Source organism: Cornus florida, unplaced genomic scaffold (genome assembly GCF_030987335.1).
Source record: "Cornus florida cultivar Cherokee Brave unplaced genomic scaffold, ASM3098733v1 CherokeeBrave_3.0.0_Hap2_Chr09, whole genome shotgun sequence".
In the NCBI taxonomy this organism is placed as follows: Eukaryota; Viridiplantae; Streptophyta; class Magnoliopsida; order Cornales; family Cornaceae; genus Cornus; species Cornus florida.
In genome coordinates this window covers 83,578,560-83,600,033 of record NW_026775579.1, presented here as the reverse complement: position 1 = coordinate 83,600,033, position 21,474 = coordinate 83,578,560, and the positions used below count along the sequence as shown (strand labels likewise).

Here is a 21,474-nt window from a genome sequence, read left to right as displayed (position 1 = left end):
GCTTTGGATTTAACTGTCATTCCGTGTGGGTGATTCTCATTGGTTCCAACAAGTTGGGTCCGACGTGGAAGCTCACGTTTTGCCGCCACGAGCGTTCTCGAGTCGCCACACTCATTTTGCATCCAAACAAGAGTATTTGATTAATCGCTGCCGGCGGTTTTTTAGTAAGAGTATCGAACGGTTTAGATTAAGAAATTGGTGCCACGTGGATTGCCAACTAGGTACTTTTTCTTTTCTTTTTTTCGTTGCCAACTAATATATATATTTAATACTATACCGGTACATGCAATACCCGGCCAATCAAAATCTGAAAATCCTATCCATTTCTTAATGGTAGCAAACAGTGGATTTGAATCGACGGAAGGTGTTATTTTCTTGATATCTCTTTGGACCATCTTCAACCTCTGTGTATGTATGAAGATGCAAGAATTTTTTCTCTCTATTTTGACAAAGTTTCGTTACACTTCAAGAAAATTTTCTCCCCTTTTACACTCTTTTTCCCTTCATTTATAAGCTATTTACAGTTTCGTAGAAGATCCCTACCTAACTTCTTCCATTGGGCTCATCCATGAGGCTTTTACAATAATGGGCCTGATCATCTTCCGGGGCTTTCAGCTTCACTCTTCAGCATTGGGCCTGTCTTATGAAAGCTTGGTTCGAGCCCAAGTCAATTACCAGGCCCATTCTTCATCATGCGAGTTGGATCCGGCCCATGCCGCTGTTGGTATCCTCAACTGCTCGATAATCACTCCCGCATTAATTAGGGTGTGATTATTTACTGAACTAATGATGACTTGATGGCTTTAGGCAATCACGTGGGGGCATCGAACGGTCGGCCTCAGAATCAACGTTTTTGAAATTCGAATTTCTTTAACTTCCTGACGTTTCGGTTAATGGGACCACTTTCTCTATATATACTGTTCCTTCACACTTACAGCCTTCCTTGTCACACCTATCATATCTCGCTGCCAATCCATTCACAATCCATTCTCTGCAGGCAAATCGAATCTTCTATGGAAAAAACCAAATCTTCTCCGGGGAATCTTGTGAAAGGTTCTTCATCTTCAATTTCCTTGCAACATCATTTGCAGTTCTCCATCCTCTCAAGGTTAGTTTCACTTCTTTCTTTTTCTTTAAATCTTTGCATATTTCCCCAAGGATCGTAGTCGTTTTCACCATGCCTATAGATTTGGATGTTCTTCGCATGAAACTCCATCTTCCTTCCGATATTCATCTTAGGGAATGCCCCAAAAATGAAAATATTAAAACTGGTGCCGGCCTTCTTCCCGGTGAAACCTTGTTTTCCTTTCACCATCTCAACATTATTAGATTTCCTCTACACCCTTTTTTCTGTTATGTGTTCAATAGGCTAAATCTTTCTCCTCTCCAAGTTAACCCTAATTTTCTTAGGGTTCTATCCGTTCTGCTGCTTCTGAACCATGACAGAGGCCTAGATCTTGACTTAGTTGACCTTCTCCTTTGTTACAAGGTTAGTAAGATCAAGTTGGAGGACGTATATTACCACTTTTATCCTATTGAGAAGAAATCCATCTGTACGGACAAACTTAAGTTTGAGAAAGGGTGGAAGAAGGGCATTGTTGGGGTTCAGGGGGCTTGGTTCGCTCCGGCTGCCAAGGACTACCCTATCACGAACGTCTTTGGCGAATGCTCCGTATCCTCTTACAAGAAATTCAAAACCCATAAAACGGACTGCCCTTGTGAAACTTGTATCCCTCGCTTCTGTTCGTTTCTTTGCAATTCTTTGGGTATCCCGTAAGATAATGAACTCAGTTTCAACATTTGCGGGGATAGATTCACTTATCTAAAGGACCACGTTCTGAACGACATCCCTTCTTGTTCGGAACTCCTCACGTCCGAGAATCTTAGAGATACTTCACTCTTTGGCACCACTATGAGTCAGCTTCGGATTCTTTCCTTCAGCAGGAAGAAGGATCCTCCCAGGGTCGTTGCTGCTTCCGTAACTTCTTCTTCTCCAGCCTCGACATCTTCATCTGTCACTACCTCCAGCACCACTCCGAATGTGGTGACCGTCAGCCCGATCATCACCGTTCCACCTGCCAACCCGAACGTTGTTCCTCAAGTTCAGAATACCTCTACCCCCACTGCATCCGTTCAGGATAAGGAGCGAGGAAAGAGGCCTCAGCCTGAGAGTGAAGGCAACCCTAATGATGTTCCTCTAGCAAGGAGGATTCGAACTTCTGGGCCGGGCTTGCCTATCCCTCCTCAGGTTAGACCAACTGCTCCTTCTGGGTCCAGCACAACCACCGCTTCCCCCTCTGGATAGGCTCCGTGGACCCCAGATTCGTCCTTGTTGATGGCTCGGTTATGAGGCCGAGCGAAACCATGTTTAGAGAAGGCCCAACCGCTATGGCCTATTACAAGAACATGTGGTCTCCCAAAGACATTGAGGTTGCCAAATCTTTGTCTAAAAAGGAAGTCTTCAGCCGCTTTCCTCTGGCTGCAATGGAGGTAATTCCCTACCCTCCTCCTGATTACATTCAAAAATGTCTTTATATTACAATTCCTCTTGACATACGTTCGGCTTAATTAGTACTCATGTATTATTTTGCAGACTCTATTTGGCATGATGGCCATGCAAAAACATGTTGAGGCTACCAATGCTAAGGTGTGCAAATTTGCCAACAACCTTGACGCAGCCACCAAGGAGAATAATATCATTGGCATCAATAATGCTGAATTGATGGTGCAGCTGAATAAGGCTGAGAATGAAAGGGATAGTCTGAAGAAGGAAGCGGACTCCCTTCAAGATGAGAGGGACGCCCTTCGGATTGAGAAGAGTGTCTGGTAGACCGAACGTGAATCTCGTAAGGCTAAAAGAGACAACCTTCAGCGCTTGCTTCATGACGAATAGGCAGAGTGCATGGCCTTTGAGAAGAGGGCTCTAGATGAGCGCAATGCCTTGCTCGGCGTCATCGGCAAGGTTAACAGCAGAGTGACAGCTCTGCATGGTCGCTTATCCAGGATCGGAGCCCTCGGGTATGCTGAGGGGTACAGGGAGGGCTACAGTGACCGTCTTCTTGCCAAAGGTCAGACCAATTCAGGTGCCAATCCAGATGATATCGACAAGGAACTAGAGATCGATCCCCCCAGAATTTATGCTGATCCGGATTCCACTCCTACGGAGCGTATTTTTGATGAGTGCCAGAAGATTGCTTCTTCAGGTGTTATTCCTGTTCCTTCAGCCGTTCAACCCTTGGATATTCCTCCTCTCTCCACCATGGTTCCTCTCGGGCCTATTGCTCAGGGCGGAACCCAGCTGGATGGAAAGATCATCCAACTTGACTCTCCCCCCCAAGAGGAGAGTACAGTCAATGAAGGTGAGGGGAACGCCGAGCGTGAGCAAGAGACCGAGGGTGTAAACAGGACTGAATAGTTACCTGCAAATATATCATCTTCCTTTGTATACTCTACTTATTCCACCAGAACTATCTTTGTAAATGTTTTAGGGGTATGAATTTAATGGAATGGAAGATTTTTTGACTAATTCATGTCTCATATTACTTTCTTCATCGTTGCTTCTAAGTTATCATTTATCATTTATCACAAGTGTTTGGCATTCGGTTAAAGTGCCTGGCGCTCGGCTGAATGCCACTTGCCCTTATTTTTAGCAAGTGTTTGGCGTTCGGCTTATAGTGCCAGCTGCCACTTATTTCACTAAGTGTCTGGCGCTCGGCTGAATGCCACTTGGCTTTTTATTTTTAGCAAGTGTTTGGCGTTCGGCTCATAGTGCCAGCTGCCACTTACTTCACTAAGTGCTTGGCGCTCGGCTGAATGCCACTTGCTACTTGGCTTTTTATTTTTAGCAAGTGTTTGGCGTTCGGCTCATAGTGTCAGCTACCACTTACTTCACTAAGTGCCCGGCTTTTGGCTGAATGCCACTTGCTACTTGGTTTTTTTATTTTTAGCAAGTGTTTGGCGTTCGGTTCATAGTTCCAGCTACCATTTACTTCACTAAGTGCCTGGCGCTCGGCTGAATGCCACTTGGCTTTTTATTTTCAGTAAGTGTTTGGCGTTCGGCTCATAGTGCCAGCTGCCACTTACTTCACTAAGTGCCTAGCGCTCGGTTGAATGCCACTTGCCATTTGGTTTTTTATTTTTAGCAAATGTTTGGCGATCGGCTCATAGTGCCAGCTGCCACTTACTTTGCTTAATTGTTTAACGCTTGGTCATCCTTTTGGAAGAAAATAGCACTTTTTATAGATCTTTTGAAGTTTTATACACTTGTAAGCACGCAATTGGAAATAAACACTAACCAGGTTAAAACTCACTCCTCAATTTCCTACTGGTAATACCTTTTCAAAGATGTGGCGTTCCATGGCTTATTTACCAGCCTTCCAGCCATGGTCTCCAGTACATATGCCCCATTTCCTATAACTTTTGCAACTCTATACGGTCATTCCAACGGTGACACCATTTTCTTGATCATTCCAACTTTTTTTTCAGAACCAAATCACCAGGTGCAAAGTCCCTATGTCTCACCTTTCTGTTGTGACTATTCATAAGTGTCTGCTGGTATGACGCGAGCCTTATTGCTGCTGCATTCTTCTTCTTTTCAAGCAGGTTGAGGTTGAATTTTAACATGTGATCATTCTGCTCTTGATTCCACGCTAAGCTTCGAACAGTGGGAACTTGGTGCTCAACTAGTATTACTGCCTCAGTACCATATACCATGGCGAATAGGCTTTCTCCGATCGATCGTCTCGGAGTTGTTCTATACGCCCACAGGACGTTCGGGAGTTCATCCAACCACTTCCCCTTTTCTTCTTCAAGCTTCTTTTTTTATGCAAGCAAATATCGTTCTGTTCGTGATCTCAGCCTGACCATTTGCCTATAGATGGCTGACTATTGCTAACTTTTGATTGATTCCATACTCCTCCAGCAACTCCTTCACCTGCTTGCTATTAAGATTAGTCCCATTATCCATAACGATCGACCTCAGCACACCAAATCGACAGATGATATTACTCTAAATGAAACGTCTCACATGGGTCTGAGTCACACTGGGATGTGGTTCGACCTCCACCCATTTGGTAAAGTAGTCTGTTGCAAGCAGAACGTACTTATTTTGTGATCTGGCGGTCGGTAACGGACCAACCACATCCATCCCCCATTGCGCGAAAGGCCATGGTTTGGCCATTATGTGCAAGTCTTTTGGTGGTTGGTGGATCAGTGGTCCGAACCTTTAGCACTTATCACACCTTCTCGAGAATTCCTCCGCGTCTCGCGACATGTTTGGCTAAAAATACCCCCGTGTCATCGCTTTGTGTGCTAGAGACCTTCCCCCTGAATGATTACCACAAACTCTTTCATGGATAGTTCGCAGTATTTACCGAGCCTCTATAGGGGTAACACATTTTAAGTAGGTCCTAAATAAGATCTCATGTACAGCTAATTGTGCACTATGGCATATTTTGTAGCATTCGATCTGATCCTTCTTACATCATCCCTTTGTTCGGGCAAAACACCATCTCGTATATACACCATAATTGGATCTATCCAGCTCGGCTCATATGGTATGACATTCACTTGCCAGGGGTCCGAGCTTGATGGTTCCTTAAGGATAGATGGCTGGCACAATACACCAACCGGAATCACCCTTGCCAATATTTCGCCTGAACTAGACGCACTGTAGGCCAGCCGATCGGCATTTTCATTATACTCCATCGGCAATTGAATGAATTTGATCTGATCAAAACTTCCTGCCTCGCGCATAACGGCTGAACGGTATGCTTCCATCGCTTCATCCTTGGTTCCATTCTCCCCAGTTACTTGTCGAACGATTAACTGTGAATCATTGAAAGTGATTAAGCTTTTGACTTTTAGCTCATTGGCCAGCTTCAACCCAGCCAACAGCGCTTCATACTTTGCTTCATTATTGGTTGCCCTGAACTCAAGTCTGATTGCTTGGCTCAACGTAGTGCCTTCTGGTGTTTGTAACTTAACGCCAATTCCTGCCTCCATTTGATTTGTAGAGCCGTCAACGAAGAGCTTCCATGAAGATTCTTCAGGACATTCCACTGGTTCATCCATATCACACTCCAGGAAGAAATCAGCCACAGCTTGCCCATTGATGGCTGTTCGGGGTTCATACGTTATGTCAAAAGAACTTAGCTCTATTGCCCACTTTGTCATTCGTCCGAACAAATCTGGTTTATGCAAGATCACCCTTATGGGAAATGTGGTCATAACGACTATAAGATGGGACTCGAAGTAATGCCTGAGCTTCCTCTTTGCATTTACCAAGGATAAAATTACTCGTTCGGCCTTTGAATACCTTCTCTCTGGCTCAGTCAACGTTTTACTTACATAGAAAACCGAGAACTACTTACCCTCTGCACATCGTATCAGTACACCACTGGTTGCAATGTTAGAAACTCCAAGGTACAAGAAAAGCTTTTCACCTGGTTCTCGGGCATTCAAGACTGGTGGGTTCTGCATATATTCTTTCAACTTGGTCAGCGCTTGTCTCTGTTCATCCCCCCAGGACTGTTTTCCGTGACTCCTGATTGTATCAAAGAATGGCTTGCATCGGTCAGATAACTTAGAGATGAATCGACTTAGTGCCGCTATGCGTTCGGTGAGAGCTTGGACTTCCTTGACAGTGCTTGGTTCTGCATTTTTTAGCAAAACTTCCGCTTGGGCTAGGCTGACCTCAATCCCTCTATTGTTGACCACGTGGCCAAAGAATTGCCCGGATCCCATGCCGAACGAGCACTTAGTTGGATTAAGCCTCATTCCATACCTTCGTAGTACGCCGAACACCTCCTGCAAATGCTTTAAGTGATGGTCCTTCTGTTTGCATTTTATCACCATGTTGTCGATGTAAGCCTCCACCGTCTTGCCCATTTGATCCTTAAAAATCTTGCTAACCAACCTTTGGTACGTAACTCCGGCATTCTTCAGTCCGAACGGCATGACCTTGTAGTAATAGATCCCTCGTTCAGTAACAAAAGAAGTCTTTTCCTCATCGCTTGGGTCCATTGGGATTTGATTATAGCCTGAATAAGCATCTAGAAAGGTCAGTCGCTCATACCCAGTTGTTGCGTCCACCATTTGATCAATATTTGGAAGTGAAAAACTATCATTCGGGCAGGCTTTATTCAGATTGGTGAAATCAATGCAAACTCTCCATCTTCCGTTCTTCTTTTGCACTATAACCACGTTCGACAACCAGATCGGGTACTGTACTTCTTTGATGAACCCAACCTCTAACAATCGATTAACTTCGTCTGCAATGATCTGGTTGCGCTCCGAGGCGAACCTTCTCTGCTTCTGCCTCACAACTTAACGCTCGGATCTACATTAAGGGAATGATAAGAGACAGAGGGGTCGATCCCCGGCATGTCTGAATCGGTCAAAATGGATACATCTGCGTTCTGGGAAAGGAAATCAATCAACTGGCGTTTTTCTTCCTTGGCAAGCCCTGAACCTACCTTTGTGGTTCGGTCTGGCCTCAAATGATCAATTTGAACTTCAACTAGGGGTTCCTCGATTAGCACCGAAAGCTTCTCCTCCCCGTTCATGCTGGGGGGAGGTTTCTTTAATTGTTGTTGTGTGCTAACAGATCGGATGGGAGCTTTTCCCTTCCCTGGGCTTTCAGAGTCACCGAGTAACATTCCTTTGCTGTAACCTGATCCCCATGGATGTTAATCACCTTGCTCCCGTCCGGACTCAGGCATCTCACCACTTGGTGCAAGGTCGATGGGACCTCCTGTACCCTATGAATCCACCCTCTCCCCATCAACAGATTGTAAGAGGGATGGATCTCCACCACCACAAAATTTTAGACAAGCTCCCTATCGGCTGCTCGGACCAGCAATTCTACTATGTCGATCGGTTCAAACTGTTTTCCATCAAATCCCAACAACGGATTCCTAGTATATTTGAGCTCCTCTGGCTTGATTTCCAGCCGATCGAAGGTGACTCTAGGCATGATATTGGCACTGCTCCCTGGATCAATTAGCATCCTTTGTACCAAACAGTCTACCACTGTCAAACTAACAACCAGGGGGTCTTCATGAGGAATCTGAACTCGCATCAAGTCTGTTTTATCGAATTTTATATGCGTTGATGCGCTCTGCTGGTGCAGAGTGTTGACACTGCCTATTCTCCTCTTGATTTGTGCTTAGCGAAGACGTGTTCGAAGCAATTCTTCAGATTCTTTGGTCCGTTCAGGTCGACCATGAATTGTATTTATAATCTGAACGGGCTGAGCGTTATGGTGGTTTGGCTTTTGATTTCTCTTAACTTGCTCAATTGGTCGATTCTGCTCTTGCGCTGGCCCTTGAACATATCCTGTAAACTCTCCCCTGGCGATCAGCATCTCCACTTGCCTTCTTAGGTTCCTGCATTCATTAGTCTGGTGACCAAAATCACTATAAAAAGCACAATGTTTAGATTAATCTCTCTGTTCGAGAGGTTGTCTGATTGGCAAGGGGGGGCAAAACTTATCTTTGTTTTCTTGGTATAGCCTTGCCAACGTAACCTTAAGTGGAGTAATCAACTTATCCTCTCTAGGCCTCTTCTCTGCCTTCTAGGAGGTCTACGCTGCGACGGAGCTTGTTTTTGCCAAATCTTGGATTTGGACTTCTCTTCTGTGGAGATAATAGATGTCTTTCTAGCGTTAGCTGTTTCTTCTTCTTCCAAACGCACAAAACCGCCAGCTCTCTCGTTCAGTTCGTCCATGGTCTGTGGTGTGTTCACCACCAGGCTTGTGTGGAACGGTGTTCCGCAAGTCATTGCTAATTTGAACGCTTGAACTGCTGTGGAAGGATGGCACTCTATCACCATGCTCTTGGTTAGGTTGAACCTAGTAAGAAAGGCTTGGAGACGCTCATCCTCATGCTACTTCATAGTGAACAAACTAGAGATATCTTTTGCCGGTCGCTTATTCCCATAGTACTGGTTTATGAACCGATCACACAAACTATAGAAACTGTCCACTGAGCCCCTCGGCAGGTTCTTGAACCAGTTGAGCGCCGGTCCAGCTAAGCTTGTAAGAAAACACTTGCATATCAAGGGATCATTCTCCGTGTTCAGTGCCATCTTCAACTGAATGTGATATACATGATCAATCGGATCGGTTGTTCCATCGAACAGAATGAAAACAGGGATGGAAAACTTCCTCGGGCTTAGAGCATTGAGGATCTCGTCAGTAAATGGTGAATCAACCGTCCGTGCTGCCGAACGTAGGGCCTCATTCTCTCTTTGAAACCTTATGACGATTCTTTGATCTGTAGGTTTTCTTTCCGAGCTCCTATAATCATATGTGACCATTGAAGGCCAATAAGGTGGATCGAACGACCTTTCCTCTGTGAACTCCTTCTGCCACGGCGAGTTAGTCTTGTGATAATCAAACTCCATATCCTGTTCGAGATTGTGCCTTTCCTGGTACAGATTGAAAACTGTAGCTTCTTCCCTCCTGATCTGCTCACGATGTGGATTTGGATGTATAAATCCTTCTCGATCTTCAACTTGACGAGCATTTGGCGGTAAATTCTCCATCCTGACCTCCTCACGGTGAAGATCCTCGTGGTTATCTCCTTTTTGCTCACCTTGATGTGCTTCATCAGGCCGCACGCCTCTTTCACCCACCAGAGGCGGTCGCGGTACAACCGGAACTTCTTGGCACTCCATTCCAGCTCTCAATTCTGCATTTTCTTTTCTTAGAGCTTCAATCATGCTCATCAGTTCATCAAGCTTCATCTGCTGGCCATTCTCTACTAGATTCAAACTCTCTTCTCCGATCATCATTCGGGATCGTAGCAAAGTCATTAACCGCGAATTTCTGATCAGATCTGAACTTCGCTAATGCGAATGCACTAGATCTGGATTCAAGCTTAGCTGAATTTCAACCGTAATTGGCCGGATCTGAATTGCTCCGGCAACGAACTCGCCAAATTCAGCAATCTCAACAAATCTCAACTGCACAGCTCACCAAAACAAGCACAAATCAGAACTGCGTAGATCGAACGCCAACCTCTCAAAATCAACTGGAATCGAGATTTGGCCAAACAAATCACGATTTCACCGATCTTGATTCAGCCTTCAGCGATTAAGTTTCATCTTCACGAACTACACTGAATCGAATCCATCTGAATCAAACATCAATCAATCCTCATCGAGTTCCCATAGACGGCGCCTTTGAAGATGCAAGAATTTTCTCTCTCTATTTTGACAGAGTTTCGTTACACTTCAAGAAATTTTTCTCCCCTTTTTCACTCTCTTTTCCTTCTATTTATAAGCTATTTATAGTTTCCTAGAAAATCCCTAACTAACTTCTTCCATTGGGCTCATCCTGAAGGCTTTTACAATAATGGGCCTGATCATCTTCAGGGGCTTTCAGCTTCACTCTTCAGCATTGGGCCTGCCTTATGAAAGCTTGATTCAGGCCCAGGTCAATGACCAGGCCCATTCTTCATCATGTGAGTTGGATCCGGCCCATGCCGCCTTTGGTATCCACAATATATATTTGTATAAATATAATGTGTTAAAATAGATTTACATAAAATATTTAGATTATTTATTTTTAACTCTAACAGTTATTATATTTCCCAATAACAACCAATCATTGTCATACCTAGACCCCACATAATTTTTACAAATTTACTTGATATATGGTTGATTTGTTAATGAAATGAGAAAGATGGAGGAGAAAAGAAATATTCTAATGTAGCTGTGTAAAATAATTTTACATATTAGTGACGTGACATTGTATCTTTAACAAACTACTAGAGATAAAAAATATTTACATATCATACGTAACAGTGTATATTTTATGCCAAAAAAGTATTTTAACAGATTGCAGATATTTTTATTCGCCAATTATAATACTTTACCCTTTTTGTTAATTGAGTAATGATACAAATCATAGTTAGTAAAATAACAATAAATAAACACTTGGCTTGTAAACTAGAATATAATTTATTTTTGTTTTTTTTATAAAAGAAGTTAAAAAATTTGTCATAAAAAATGAAAATGGAAAAATACAGATATATTTGTATATAGTATTTTTTAATTTAAAATTTTGTTATTAAAAATTCAACATCACATGTACTATTTTTTTTTTTCTTTCTCTTATGCCTTATATAATTTCATTTCAATAATATATATTTTATTCACTTCAATAATATAAAGACCATAAATAATAAAAAAGCATGGACGCTAGTAGAGAGATGAAGATTCTATGATATTAAAGAATCGGTAGAATTTAGTAGATTAAAAGGAGATGGTAGAATAATATAAAATTTGTAAATATATATGTATGTATAGCTAGAGTATTCTCGAAACTAAGTCATAAACATGGATTGTGAGGCATTCTAACTGTCAATTGAGGAGGATGGATGTCTATATATAGGTAATTATATTGTTATAAATGTAGTAATATTGTTATAAATGTTGCTCTACGTATCCGCATTCCACATTTTAAATTGATGGTTAAGATATGTTACAATTAATTATTATGGTAAATAATATCGCGGTCTATAATTTCATCAAATCACCGATTGAGTTTCTCATATAATAATTTCTCACATTGTTGTTGTAATCCGCTACAAATGCAGTTACAATGTGGTTATATGTATATACGATTTTTGAATTTGTTTAACCCATATAGTACAAGGTTTTGTATTTAGCACATTTAATTGGTAAAAAACACATTTATACTTCTAGTATGAGGGATGCTGTAGAGAGTGAGAAGTTTTAAGTATAGGATGGAGCAGAGTGTGGTTACTCATTTGGTACGCTTGAAAAGAATGTATAAACGTATATCGTGAATTTTTTTGTTCAACTCTATAACATTGTCGGACAATTTTTTTTAATTGTATTGAATAATAGTAATTATAAAATTAATTTTATTTTAATAATTGTTACGTTAATAAAAGTTATGAACTTCTATCATTTTTCTTTCTATCACCACTTTCTTAATTCATATAAGAGAATATAGGTGAAGTTAAGAATACAGAGACTGAAAAATCACGCCACGCTCTACTTTTCTTTGACTAGCTAATTCTTTTTATTATTATTTTCTTTTTTAAAAAGAAAAGAAAATGGCTCAATTCATTGTTTAAAATTTGAATATAAGAAGTTCATCACGCTATTATTTATATTAATTAACTTTTGAAAATAAAAAACTAGTTTTCGCAACGGGTACAATTTCACTTTTGATGGATAATTTGGTCATATCATTTATCTAAATAACAAAGAGAATTGGACCACTTCAATTTTGATACGTAGTTCAGCCCCAAGCTAGCCAACGTGTTATTTATCTTTGTAGAGCTGCCAGCTTTCAGATGGACTATGGCTTCACAAGATGGAGCCAATTTTTTTTTTTTCGGTAAATATATAATGTTTATAATATTTCCGGATATCCTTTCTAATAAATGATCTCTATTTTTATTACTATCTTTTGAATTGTTAGCGATGAGTGATTCTTCTTTGTTGATTTTTCCGTAAAATTTATTTTATATTTTTTGGTAATTTCTAATTTGCTTGATTTCATAATTACTTCGATTATTTGCTCACACCTTAGCTAATTGATTGATAGAGAGTTGGGCGATTTACTGAGCAATAATCTGTGAATTAATAAATTCAAATTTATTTATGTAAAATTTGGTATTGCCTTATATTCTATACATGTAGTATTTTGTTCTTATGCAGCAAGAAAGCATCTTATGCATTACACTAAGCAGAAAAACTTGGTATACATAAAAAGAGCATAAACTAAGAGCGGTAGTATAAGAGCAAACAAGTCCATAGGATACTTTTTTCTTTAATATGGTGAAAAGAGCATCTAAGATGAAGCACTAATGTGTAGTGCTACTAGGGAGGCATATTTTGATATTCATCAAACTTCCATGTTTTCTCCTCTCTGCAATGACTCCATTTTTAACCACTGCAATCAAATCTGCACCCTTAATTGTCGATAGCCTGTGAGCCATCACCACTGTCGTTCTGTCCACTATAACTCGGTCCAATGCATCTTAATTCTTGAACAACTTTCTCGGATTCAGCATCAAGGGCACTGGTGGCCTCATCTAGTAGTAGTATTTTTGGATCCTTCACCACGGCACGTGCAATTGCCACCCTTTGCTTCTGTCCACCTGACAATTGGATCCCTCGCTCACCCACCACTGTATCATAGCCCTGCATTTCCATAACTCAGGAGGTTGGTTAAATAAAGCATGTTAGATATGTTTGACATATAACCCAAGGATGAACATATATATAACAATAATGCATTCCTAAAAATTCATTATTGTCAATGCAATTAGGTTAGATTTAATGGTTGTTAAACTTCCAGGTGTTTCTAAATTTGAAAGTGCATTAGAATTAGATAGTTTTAACCTGTTGTAGACCACTAATAAACTTGTGAGCATTTGCTGACTCTGCTGCAGCTAAAATTTCTGCCTCTGTTGCATCTCCTTCCTTTCCGTATGCTATGTTGGCTCGGACTGTGTCATTGAACAAGACTGGCTTACCAAGCCCATCTGTTGCCTAAACCATTTCAGCTTTAGCTTTTGGATTTCAACACCATCTAGGGTGATTTGACCTGATTCAGGTTCATAAAATCTTTGCAACAAAGAAATCACTGTTGATTTCCCACTCCCACTTTCTCCAACTAGGGCAACAGTCTGATAAATGAGATTCAGCCTGTTAGTTTTTGGAATATATATATATATCAACCTGTGTAAGGCTTGCCATCAAGTAATTAAAAGGAAAGTATAGTCCTTGAGAATTAGTCATACTGGAAAGTTACCTTGCCAGAGTGAATGGCTAAGCACAGGTCCCTGAAAATTTGAATGTCAAGTCTGGTGGGATACTTGAAACTGACATTGTGAAACTCAATACCTCCCTTGACATTTTCCAGTGTTGTTCCAGAGTCGACTCTAGCGTCTATTTTGGATTTTTGGTCAAGAATCTCAAAGATAGAAGCAACAGCACTCCTGGCCTTACTGAAATCAGGAATGAGGGAGCCAGTTTGAGTAATACCAACAGCTGACATGCTGAGACCAAAGAAGACCTGCAAACCAAGACAGTAGGTCGAGATTCAAAATGACAAGAAGAACCAAGAACTATTTTAGCGTTCAAGTATGGTTGTGAAAAAGCTTGATATATTACCTGGAAAACTTTAGTGAATGTAGTCTTGCCATGCTCAACAAGCCAAGCTCCAGCATAGAAACTGCTTGCGTAGACTGAGAATAGAAAAAAAAAGGACAATCCAAAACCTGCTCCACTAATTAGGCCTTGTCTTACTCCTGCTTTCATAGGGACTTTACATTTTTTCCGGTACAGTTGCATCACCTTCTCTTCAGCACAGAAAGAAGCAACTGTTCTAATACTCCCAACACATCACTGGCAATTTGACTTGCATTCTCGTACATTTTCTATAAGCATTTAAGTACTTTTAGTTTATTACAAATGATTAATTACACTGAACCCAAAGCCTCGGGTAGATAGTTAAAGCAGAAAATAAAACTTCATTTGCATTTTTAAAGGATTAACATATAGGGGTTCTTTACTGTAACACAGATAAAATTACAATAGGGATACCAAAACACAAATGTGAGGGACCAGAGAGGGGTTCTAGATGAAGGAGAAGTGGTAGACTAGCCAAGAGGATCAGTTACTCTGCCTTTCTAGCTCCAGTTATTGGGTATTACCCATTGGTCCTTCGAGGAGATTGGACTTTAACTGAGACCTATGCTGCTGGGTCATGGCGGGCTTAGATACCTAAGGGGTCCAATCCCTCCTTAAACCATGTCTTTAATTTGGCGTGGCGTGTTAGTCTTGGTGCAAACATTAAATGCATTCGACACTTTAGGTGGTTGAAAATACTAATGACTCTTCCCAGAGCATTAAGGCTCTCTGCTGAGGCACATGATTCACCATCCCTTTGGCTAGGCCTATATTAAGCTCTAGAAACATTCTAACTTCTCATCTTCCAATCCAAAATCCTTCTTTACGTCCCAAGAGGTTGTGAGTACTCGAGATGACCCTGCTTTCATCTTGCTTTGTGTTCTCCAACTTTGAGTTACGATCTTCCTTATGAACCTAGCCTATTCCTTGGGTTTGGTTCATACTCTAGAATTGTAATTTCGAGGCTTTGGTGACCTAGCTTGTTGCTAGGGTTTAGTTTCTACTCAAGAATTGTATTTTTGAGGTTTGGTGACCAAACCTGTTGCTAGGGTTAGTTTGCAATCAAGAATTGTATTTACAAGGTTTGGTGATCTCGAATGCTACTAGGGTTCTATTGGGGCTCGAAGCTTCTGCTCTCGAGGCTAGGTGACCTGGTATAGTGCCAGGGTTTGTTTTTGTACTCGAGAATCCTATTCATGAGATTATGATGACCTGACTCTGATGTCAGGGATTTTAGTGACATGGCAAGGTCTCAAGCTTTGCTTTGTTGACTTTTCAAGGAGCCACGTGTGTGCTATTGTGTACAGTAACCGAGTGCCATCTGGGCTATTTTGACTTTTCAACGTGCCACGTCGCTGGCACTAAACGACACCTACAAGTTGTAAGTTCCAACAATATATATATATATATTTTCGCTGAGATTTGGATAATTGGATCTAACCTTTGCATTAGCACTGAATCCACTCATGAACTTCATTTGAAGACATCCATTAAGTCCTAATAGAGGTACCATGAAAAGAATTAAAAGGGCCAGCTTCCAGCATGCTGCAAAAGCAATAACCAAACCAGCAGTAACTATTGCAACAATATGAATGATCAAAGAAAGTGTATCTCCAACCAAATGTCGCACAAAAGTTGCTTCAAATGAAAGCCTTGCACCAATTGCACCACTTGAGTGATCTTCTTCATCGAACCAACTTATATCCATGTGAACCACTTTGTCAAAGCACATCATCTGATCCGTTTTATTAACTTACACCCCGCCACAGCAAAATAGTATGATTTTAGTGGGACTGAGAGTAAAGACACCACGCCAAGAACAAGAAACATGCATGCCCAGAATTTTGAATCCTTCCGAAGCTCATGAGCTGGCTCATAGAAAGTAGCAGTAACCCAAAAATTGGTAATACTAGACCAATGGCCACTACACTAACCGAACCTACTAATAGCACTGGGATCTCTGGCTTGTTCAGATAAGCCAATCGTCGCAATTGAACTTCTGGGGCCTTTTGTGATGGTGCTGAGGTTGGAGTTTTGGTTTCTGCATGTAAAGAAACTGAGAATGAGTGACGGCTACCGTTTACAGTTCCAAGTGATCCCCGGCTTATGGATTGTGTGAAGAACATCCACTGACTTGAATGTCTTCCAAAATCTGCAGTGATCTCTGGCATATTCTGATCATTTTGCAACCGTATAAGCTGGAAGTATACTCCTTCAGGATCTTGTAGTAGTTTAGAGTGTGAACCTGATCAAGAAAGGGATAAAAGCGTTATAAGATATAATGAAGCATTTGCCATCAGCTATTTAATTTATCATTTAATGTAACTACGGGGACACTACGCAATGAAATTGAGCTTGGACAACTTTTGGTACTTGAATGTAACTACTAGGACACTATATGTAAAACATGAACCTTTTTCAACAATTTTTCCTTGATGAATGACGGCAATCATATCTGCATTCTTCACTGTACTTAAGCGATGGGCTACTATTATGGTAGTTCTGTTGATCATAATTCCGTCCAGTACCTCTTGCACAACCCTTTCAGATTCTGCATCAAGAGAACTTGTAGCTTCATCCAAAAGTAGAATCCTTGGGTCTTTCAAAATTGCTCTTGCTATAGCAATTCTCTGCTGTTGCCCCCCAGACAACTGAGTTCCATGCTCATCGACCATCGTGTCTTGTCCCTAAATCATCATACACAAAGTTGGAAAAGATTAAAAATGGGACTTAAATGAAAGATGGGAAGAAAATGGATTATGTTAATGAAAGAAGGTGACTTGATGGAAAGGTAACTAGTAGAACCTTTTCAGGTTCTTCTGCTTATTTTTGGGGGTGAGGTAGATATATTTCCTACATTAGTAAATAATGGTATGCATATTCGGAAAATATTTTAAAAAGAGTTGTGATTTTGATGTAAAAACTGAAAGTGAAACAGGAAAAGAAAAATTAAAACAATTCCAAATATAGACCTGAGGCAGTTTATCTATGAACTTGGCAACATTGGCAAGCTCAGCAGCAGCTTTAATTTCTTCAATGGTTGCACCATCCTTCCTATAGGCAATATTATCTTTAATGCTTGAAGTGAACAACACAGGTTCCTGGCTAACTAGACCAATTTTTCCTCTGATCCACCAAAGCTGGAACTCTTTAAGATTGATACCATCTTTTAGAACTTCACCAGTTTGTGGATCATAAAACCTCTCTATCAAGCTGATTACCGTTGATTTCCCACTTCCACTTTGTCCAACCAAAGCTGCAGTTGTTCCACTTGGTATTGCAAGAGAGAATCCATTGAATATTTGCTCATCTGGTCTTGCAGGATAGCTACAATAAACATATTTTAGTTCAATATCACCAAGAATATCATCCAGTTTTCGTCCGTTTGTGTCGTAAGGATCTATCTCTGACTTCCTATTGATTGTCTCAAACATTTTAAAAGCTGCAGCTCGTCCAGCAGCAAATGCACTCATGCATGGAGATGCCTGTCCTAAAGCACTGTAAAATTTCAAATGGGATACAAATTATGTGATCTTTTCAGAAGAATCAACTATCAAATTTAATCATTTTCAAAAAAAAAAAAAAAAAACTATCAAATTTAATCAATGCATATACAACAAACAAAGGCTCATGCGTTCATTCTTTAACATAGGGACCAAACTGTTGGAAACTGAGAAGAGAAACAAAGGGCAATTCACAAGGAGCCATACAGTACAGCCATAACTACAGTCAATACATGTCCTCCTGTATAATCTTTGTTTAGTATCATTTTCGACCCAAACCATACAGCCAAAGCATAACTGGACGAGCATTAACACACCACCACTCAACCCAGAAGCCAAGCACTCTTGCACACCAGATTTGTAAGCTTTATGAAGAGCCTTGTTGTACTTAGCTATAGCTTGCCTCTCCCCTGTAAATGATGCAACCTGAATGGGAAAGAATAGAAAAAGAGAATACATGTGACCAACCCAATCTATGTGGGATAAAGGCAAGGATGACGATGATGATGAATGGGAAAGTAAAGGGTGATGAAAGAAAATGGAAACTAAGTCCTCTTGTTGTCAATTCTGCATACCGTTCTTATTGAGCCAATTGTCTGTTCGACCACAGCTGCAGCTTGTGAATAAGCAGTTTGTCCACGAGATGTTTGCTTCGTTACAAAGACAGTCAGGACAGCAACAGAGATGACAAGAGGTGGAATCGAAGATATCATGACGAAGGTGAGAAGCCAACCCTTGATGAAAGCTATAGCAAAGCCTCCAAAGAACGAGGCTACCACCATTATAAACTTTCCAACCTGTTGTAAATACATCAATGAAAAAGTACCAATTTAAGATGAAAACATGAAATATAGTATTGCTAATAATGTTGTGCTCCCTTGTCATAGCAGCAATACCTTTTCACCCATGGCTTCTTGAATAAGGAAGGTGTCACCTGACATCCTATCAATAATTTCTCCTGTTTTAGTCTCTGTGTCAAAGAATGCAATATCTTTCCTCAATATAGATTTTAAGTATAAACTTCTAATTCTTGCGGCCTGCCTTTCCCCTGTGACCATCCAAGAAACCATCTCTGTGAAGTATCAAACATCTGTTTCTCAGTTTCTCATAATCCAAACAATAATATACACAAGGTAGCCAGAAAACTAAATTCTCTTATCAGAAAGAAGCCCGATGCACTTACGGAAAAATGATGCAAAACCAGAGCCCAGAGCCAAGTAAACAAATTTAACACATACCTGAAAGTGAATGTTATACTGTTTGTTAGTAGCCTAAAGCAATAGCTGATTTTACCAATGCACTAACAATTCGGCTACAACAGGATGGAGAACACAAACTGATGAAATTTAGGCAAAAATGACTGGAAAAAAACACTTTTGTTGTGTTTAAATGGCACCAAATTATGATGGAATCAGACTTTTCAGAGTTCAATAAGAATTCTGAAAATTTTCTTTTGGCGTTGCAGATCGGGAAGAAACTTCATTTTCAAGAAATTAAGAAAGAACTGGTCTTTGCTATGGTGGAGTGAGTATCAAGGTTAAGAAAAAGATACCTTGGAAACTTCAAGAAGCACATTTTTTGAGTTCACATTCTGTCCAAAGGAATTGGCTACATCTCCAATTAGCAGAGTCATAAAGGGCATGCAGAGCCCATTCCCTATAGCTGCGATTGTGCCCACAAGCATTAGTGCATACTAAGTGGAGTCAGCGAAGGAGAACAGTTTGAAATATGGAACTGTTTCAGTAACTTCATTTTTCATTTGGGTATTATCCGAATTATCTTGGCTGCAAAACCTTTCAGCTGTTTTCCAAGTCTCCATCACTGATGAATGACTTGTTGATGTTGCAGCCTAATCTGCATTTATATCTCCACCCAAATTGTTCTCCTCACCCATCATTCCAAATGCAATACTTAATTTACAAACTGTAAACTATCACTAGCTTTGACAGTCAAAGCAAAAATGAAAATAAACACCAATTTTTTTTTTTTTAACAAAATATTAATAAGGGAAAAATAAGGATTCTAAACACTTGCAATTTGGTAAAAGGGTCGATCTTACAATTAAGAATCCACCCGGACAAAGGAAATGCAATACATTGAGCAAAGGTGGTGTTCTATCTACTTTTAGGGACTACACAAAACATTCATTGGTAGGGATAAGGGTATTATGGGTATTTATCTTAATTAAGTGGATGACATCAGCAGAATCCGTCGTTGACTGGCGTTGCCCATAACGGAAGGGAGGTCCATGTAGGATAGTTTAATTTTTAATTATGGCAAACCATAGGGGAGGTCTGTGTAAATTACCCATTGGTTAGTCTTCTTGTATATGGGAGGTATGCCTCTGTGTTTTCTGTTTGTATTCTGCCGTTTTGGTTGTTAATAAAAGCTGGCTTAGGAAAGAAATAAAAGAATAAAAAGTCACTATATTCCCAGTTCCACCAATCTAAAATATGGGAAGGGAGCAAAACATAGTAATATCAGCTAGAAAACTAGAAGTGGCTATACAAGTATCCACTTTGTCCCCATGAAAGGGAGACATAGCATAGAAGCCTAAGGAATCAGAAAATTTCATATGATAACTCCTTGAAGGATTCAGCATGGGACCAGAAAACAAAGCAGCAAAGTTGTACCAGAAGAAGACGGAACCAAAGCCAAACCAGGATATTTCTTATTTATTTATTTTGTCGATATGGCTTCTTTATGAGACATAATTATTATTTCTTTACTTGAGTGTTATAATACTTTTGGACATTTATAGGCTCTGAAGCAGAATGAAGGAGGAGAATGTTGATCCTCAATAATTACTGGGGAAAAAATGTTGACCCATCCCACTCAACCACCAACCATAGAAAACTGAAACTTTTTACAAATAGAGAGGCTAGCTTTGACTTTCAAAGCAAAAACAAAGAGATATCAATTGTTAATTGAAAACTAGCATCAAACTTCATAAAATAAAATAAAAAAGTGAAAAATAAGGATTCTATTATGAGATACCCACAATTTGGTTAAAGGAATAACCTTATAATTAAGAATCCCAACCTCCCCAGGAAAAAAGAAATGCAATACATTAAGCAAAGGTGGTGTTCTATCTATTTTTAGGCAATACACAAAACTATCATTTTTCTTTTCTTTTCTTTTCTTCCTGTAAATGAAACACAAAGCCATCATGATATATCTAAACAACTATAAGAAGTCATAGAAATTCAAAGGTTTCAAGACATGCTGGAAACAGAAAAGGCACAAGACTGTTTCATGACAAATAAGAGAAGGGCGAAAAAGGAAAAGAATCCAACTTGAAACCATTTGAAACAAAGAATTTGAGTGCCACACTTTGAAAACTCTGCAACTTCACTACAACTGCTGGTTTTTGAGAGAAAATAAAATCACAAAAACAAGTTGATATCACGAAAACATAAGGTTTTTACTTAGATTCCAACCTTTGTGGAATATCCCCTTTGACTCTGAGATGAATGATCCAATATCATTCCACTCACTTACCAACCTTTCACTAACCAACCAAGCAACCATTTCTTGATAACTAACAACTGTGGCTTACTGTATACCGGCTAATGACATTCTGAGTTTTCTTCAAGAAATAGATTACAAATATAGAGTCAAATATTTTAGCCAATAAATATAACTATATAAAATTAGCAATTCTAATATAGAGTCATAAATAGTTTTTCGAGGTCAGAGAGCAAAATTACAAAGATAATTGTGGATGCCAATCATGCAAACAATTTCAAACTTCACAAGTTTGATTCAGTATTAACAAAAAGGAGTTCTTTCT

The 21,474-nt window shown here is 40.0% G+C and overlaps 1 pseudogene; it reads right to left on the bottom strand.

Moving 5' to 3' along the window:
- Positions 1-12,310: 12,310 nt before the first annotated feature.
- Positions 12,311-21,370, bottom strand: LOC132274728 (ABC transporter B family member 4-like; annotated as a pseudogene).
- Between the last annotated feature and the right edge of the window lie 104 nt (positions 21,371-21,474).